We start from the raw sequence: 6,527 nt of genomic DNA on the forward strand, positions 1-6,527 counted from the left end.
GACATGGTTCGCTGGTCCTCCCGCACACTTTGCACACCGATCATCTACCCCAAAGAATCTGCTCATCCGGGCCACGGTCATGTGAGCCCGATGAACGACCTTGAATTGAATCAGGCTGAGCCTGGCACAAGTTGCGGTCGACTGCCAATCAATCTTGAGGGTTTGAAAGGTGCCATGTAAATCTGAGGCTGCTCTTTTTCCTTGTTTACCTCCAGTGAAACTAATTGGCAGCAAATCCCTGGTCTGACCACTGAGTGAGCATACTGTGTTCCCTTTGCGAAATAACGAGCTTTCCTCCCGCTATCTCTGTTCTGTACCAACCTGTGTTTGAGTTTATCCACATGGAAGGTCGTCACAAATTTTATCGTCAGCTCCACTGGGCGTGGAATCCAACAGCAGCTCTGCCAAGTGACCCCATGGGACAAGGTATGAACAATAATGCTGCTCCTGAGACACACAGTCAGGGTAAAGGAGCCCTTAGAGATGTGTGTTTCTGTTGGACCAGGCGCCGACTTGGGTCTGTCACGCATGACATGTTTTTATATTTTCTAAGGGCTGTGGGTTGGTGCTGAAATGGGAAGCTGCTAGCTCTCAGCTCTTTGTTTTACCTGGAGATGCCCTTGCTAAGCCCTGTATTAGTCAGTGACTATTGATTTCCACTGCTTTGTATCGGGAAATGTGACTCTGTGCTTTTCCTTGCAAATAAAGGTTGAGATTTTCCAGCCCTGCCTGCCTCCAGGATCGTCCAGTCCTGCCGAATGTCAATGGACATTTGGCTGGTCCGAAAACCCACGCCAAAGGCTTTAGCCACTCGCAAGCCAGGTGGAAAGTGTGTCTCCCTTGCAAAATTCTAAAATTTGCACTCAACAGTGAAGCAAGGGCATAGAACATAGAACATAGAAAAATCCAGCACAGAACAGGCCCTTCGGCCCACGATGTTGTGGATTTGTCCTAGATTAATCATAGATTATCATTGCATTTACAGTGCAGAAGGAGGCCATTCGACCCATTGAGTCTGCACCGGCTCTTGGAAAGAGCACCCTACCCAAAGTCAACACCACCATCCAACACTAATGGCAATTTTGGACACTAAGGGCAATTTAGCATGGCCAATCCACCTAACCTGCACATCTTTGGACTGTGGGAGGAAACCGGAGCACCCGGAGGAAACCCACGCACACACGGGGAGAACGTGCAGACTCCGCACAGACAGTGACCCAAGCCGGGAATCGAACCTGGGACCCTGGAGCTGAGAAGCAATTGTGCTATCCACAATGCTACCTTGCTGCCCTTAAGAACAAATAAATCTACACTATATCATTTTACCATAATCCATGTACCTATCCAATAGCTGCTTGAAGGTCCCTAATGTTTCCGACTCAACTACTTCCACAGGCAATGCATTCCATGCCCCCACTACTCTCTGGGTAAAGAACTTACCTCTGACATCCCCCCTATATCGTCCACCATTCACCTTAAATTTATGTCCCCTTGTAATGGTTTGTTCCACCCGGGGAAAAAGTCTCTGTCTACTTTATCTATTCCCCTGATCATCTTAAACCTCTATCAAGTCGCCCCTCATCCTTCTCTGTTCTAATGAGAAAAGGCCTAGCACCCTCAACCTTTCCTCGTAAGACCTACTCTCCATTCCAGGCAACATCCTGGTAAATCCCCTTTGCACCTTTTCCAAAGCTTCCACATCCTTCCTAAAATGAGGCGACCAGAACTGTACACAGTACTCCAAATGTGGCCTTACCAAAGTTTTGTACAGCTGCATCATCACCTCACGGCTCTTAAATTCAATCCCTCTGTTAATGAACGCTCGCACACCATAGGCCTTCTTCACAGCTCTATCCACTTGAGTGGCAACTTTCAAAGATGTATGAACAGATACCCCAAGATCTCTCTGCTCCTCCACATTGCCAAAAACTCTACCGTTAACCCTGTATTCCGCATTCATATTTGTCCTTCCAAAATGGACAACCTCACACTTTTCAGGGTTAAACTCCATCTGCCACTTCTCAGCCCAGCTCTGCATCCTATCTATGTTTCTTTGCAGCCAACAACAGCCCTCCTCACTATCCACAACTCCACCAATCTTCGTATCGTCTGCAAATTTACTGACCCACCCTTCAACTCCCTCATCCAAGTCATTAATGAAAATCACAAACAGCAGAGGACCCAGAACTGATCCCTGCGGTACGCCACTGGTAACTGGGATCCAGGCTGAATATTTGCCATCCACCACCACTCTCTGACTTCTATCGGTTAGCCAGTTCGTTATCCAACTGGCCAAATTTCCCACTATCCCATGCCTCCTTACTTTCTGCAGAAGCCTACCATGGGGAACCTTATCCGATGCCTTACTAAAATCCATGGAGCTACAGTCGTGCCATTAAACTCCCCAAGCCAGCCAATCACATTCCAGCATCCTCACCGACCGCCAAGCAGGAAAGGGATAGCAATAATCAAATCACTTTTGAGAAACTTTACAGAGAGCAAAATAAAAATAGGGGCACATCAAATGGGGTGGAGGGAGAAGCTGAACAAGCTTTTAGAATAATTAGTTATTTAAAATATCCAGCAATTAATCATAATTTGAATAACATTCCACGCTTTTCTTTCAGATTCAGGTTGGTTGTTGCTTGCTGTTTCAAAACCCGATTAAACCTCATTGGACAAGGCTTAATCTTATATTGGGTTTCTAGCAGTGAGAGTGGGCAGGAGTTCAATCTCTGCAGATCATTAGTTTGAGCTGCTTGTGGGCTTGGGATGGGGGGCTCCGCAGTGTAGCCTGTAGCGATGCAGTGAATGATGGACTGTTTCTTCTGGATTTCTGCATGACTCTGAGATTGCGCTGAATCCTGAAGTTGCGATGGTTAGATTCAGAGGGGAAATGCCAGCGAGTGCTGTGAAGCCCACTGTAAAAAGGCAGTAGGTTGCCTGGCCAAAGTGTTTGCCACCAGCTACACTCTTCCACTAATGATGTGACATTCTCTCCAGCACGCCAACCCTGTGCTTAGAAAAGGTCGTCTCCTCGATAAGGGGAGGGGAGAGGGGGTGAATCGTGATGATGTCGATGATTATTCAGCACTAATGCTCCATTATCTTTGGGGATCGGGGTGCATTTATGGAGATCGGGGAGCATTTTTGTAGCAATTCGCCTCATTTAATGGGGGATGTAGAGGCTGGAATGCTATGGTCGTTGTGATTCACTTTTCCTGTTGGCATCGCACCCCCATGGACAGGGTCCCGTGTGGTAGCTTCAATGGGAAATCCCATTGACAAGCGGCGGGTGGTTAGAACAACCCGAGAAACATGCGGCTGGGGGACTGGAGAATCCAGCCCCGAATCTTTGTTCTTTGTTATTTACAGCACAGAAGGAGGCCATTTGATCCATCGCGTCTGCACCGGCTCCCAAAAGAGCTACCCAGCTGAATGAATGAAATTAAAATCGCTTATTGTCACGAGTAGGCTTCAATGAAGTTACTGTGAAAAGCCCCTAGTCGCCACATTCCGGCGCCTGTTCGGGGAGGCTGGTACGGGAATTGAACCATGCTGCTGGCTTGCCTTGGTCTGCTTTAAAAGCCAGCGATTTAGCCCTGTGCTAAACCAGCCCCAGTATTCAGCCCAGCTAGTCCCATATTTGAGGCTCTTTGTAAACCTAATGCAAAAACATCTCAATTCGTGTTGGGATAGTTAAAATATTGATATGCAAATCTAATACATGTGGATGTTCCTCATTAAATCACACTTCTTGTTGGTAAAACGACTAGGGTGGAGATTGCTGTTCTGAAGAGAGACCATTTGTCACATTGGGAACACCCCGGAATGGATAATGTTGACTGTTCCTTGCTCCTCTTGGAATTATCTCAAAGGCCATTTAAAGTGAGTAGATTGAATATATTTCAGCGTATGATGATTTTAAAAAAAACACATCATGCCAGTGAACAGAAAGTGGAATCTCTCACTCGCCCTCATGGGATTGACTAAAAACAGGGAACCAAAGGAACCTTTTCTCACATAAATGACACTGCTGTCATTTTCTTTTCCTGAAGTGCATGCCCTAGATTTCAGGAGGTGGTTTCCCGTGCGTATTTTTCATGCCAAGCTGTGTGCCATCTCCTGGGTGCAAACAGCAGGCAGCGATGGATCTGAACGTGGGCTGTTCAGTCTGACTCTTAAACTCCCTACGCCTCTGTTCAGCTCAGTGTTTGAGACCAAGAGGGAGATGTTCCACGTTTCCATTGCACCTGCTCGAAATTTGATTCGGAGTTTTTAAAAGCGATTTTGTTGCCACTGCCTGTCGGAGGTGGAGATCCGAAAAGATATCCGATCCTGAGGGGATTTGATGGAAAGGATACTGAGAGGATGTTTCCTCTTGTGGGAGAGTCGAGGAGTCACAGTTTAAGGATAAGGGGCGAAATTCTCCCCCAACAGCGCGATGTCCGCCGACTGCCGCCAAAGACGGCGCCAATCAGACGGGCATTGTGCCGGCCCAAAGGTGCGGAATGCTCCGCATCTTTGGGGGCCGAGCCCCAACATTGAGGGGCTAGGCCGGCGCCGGAGGGATTTCCGCCCCGCCAGCTGGCGGAAATGGCATTTGTTGCCCCGCCTGCTGGCGGAAATGGCGTTTGGTGCCCCGCCAGCCGGCGCGGAAATGCGGCGCATGCGCGGGAGTGTCAGCAGCCACGGACAGTTTCCCGCGCATGCGCAGTGGGGAGAGTCTCTTCCGCCTCCGCCATGGTGGAGGCTGTGGCGGAGGCGGAAGGGAAAGAGTGCCCCCACGGCACAGGCCCGCCCGCGATTCGGTGGGCCCCGATCGTGGGCCAGGCCACCGTGGGGGCACCCCCCGGGGTCAGATCGCACCGCGCCCCCCCCAGGACCCCGGAGCCCGCCCACGCCGCCTGGTCCCGCCGGTAAATACCAGCTTTGATTTACGCCGGCGGGACAGGCAATTTCTGGGCAGGACTTCGGCCCATCCGGGCCGGAGAATTGAGCGGGGGGTCCCGCCAACCGGCGCGGCCCGATTCCCGCCCCCACCCAATCTCCGGTACCGGAGACTTCGGCGGGGGCGGGGCGGGATTCACGGCAGCCAACGGCCATTCTCTGACCCGGCGGGGGGTTGGAGAATGACGCCCAAGGGATCTCCTGGGCGAAATTCTCCGTTATCGGCGGAAAGTCCGCCGATCGGCGCAAAAAATGGCGCAAATCCGACTTGCGTCACGTTGGAAAAATGGGTCGATAGTCTCCGGCTCGAAATGGGCTAGCAGCGACGTAACGGGATCCGCGCTTGTGCAGTGGTTCACGCCATGCAGCGTCATACGCGCTGCACGGCGTGACGGCTCATAAGGCCGCGCTGCTCCCCCCCACCCGACCGGAACACCAGACTGGATGGCTGGTCGTCGCTCAGCCCCGAGGTTCGAGTCACACGATGTGGAGGCGCTCCTGGACGCAGTGGAGCAGAGGAGGGACGCCCTGTATCCCGGGCACGGCCGCAGAGCTGCCCCACGCCACAGCCGGCGTCTGTGGAGGGAAGTGGCAGAGGCCGTCACCGCTGTGGCCCTAACACCACGGACAGGCACCCAGTGCCACAAGAAGGTGAACGACCTCGTCAGAGCAGGCAGGGTGAGCCTCCCCATATCCCCCCCATATCCCCCCCTCCCCCATATCCCCCCCTACCCCATATCCCCCATCCCCCATATCCCCCCCTCCCCCTTATCCCCCCCTCCCCCATATCCCCCCTCCCCCATATCCTCCCCGTATCCCCCATATCCCCCCTCCCCCATATCCCCCCTCCCCCATATCCCCCATATCCCCCCTCCCCCATATCCCCCATTTCCCCCCTCCCCCATATTCCCCCTCCCCATATCCCCCCCATATCCCCCCCATATCCCCCCTCCCCATATCCCCCATATCCCCCCTCCCCCATATCCCCCATACCCCCCTCCCCCATATCCCCCCTCCCCCATATCCCCCATATCCCCCCTCCCCCATATCCCCCTCCCCATATCCCCCTCCCCATATCCCCCATATCACACCATCCCCATATCCCCCATATCCCCCCTCCCCATATCCCCCATATCCCCCCTCCCCCATATCCCCCATCCCCCATATCCCCCCTCCCCCATATCCCCCTCCCCATATCCCCCATATCCCCCCTCCCCCATATCCCCCCTCCCCCATATCCCCCCTCCCCCATATCCCCCCTCCCCCATATCCCCCCTCCCCATATCCCCCATAACCCACATATCCCCCCTCCCCCATATCCCCCACCCCCATATCCCCCCATCCCCCATATCCCCCATATCCCCCTCCCCCATATCCCTCCTCCCCCATATCCCCCCTCCCCCATATCCCCCCTCCCCATATCCCCCATATCCCCCCTCCCCCATATCCCCCCCTCCCCATATCCCCCATATCCCCCTCCCCCATATCCCCCTCCCCCATATCCCCCCTCCCCCATATCCCCCCCTCCCCCATATCCCCCATATCCTCCCTCCCCCATACCCCCCCTCCCCATATCC

This window comes from Scyliorhinus torazame, chromosome X (assembly GCF_047496885.1).
Source record: "Scyliorhinus torazame isolate Kashiwa2021f chromosome X, sScyTor2.1, whole genome shotgun sequence".
Taxonomy (NCBI): domain Eukaryota; kingdom Metazoa; phylum Chordata; class Chondrichthyes; order Carcharhiniformes; family Scyliorhinidae; genus Scyliorhinus; species Scyliorhinus torazame.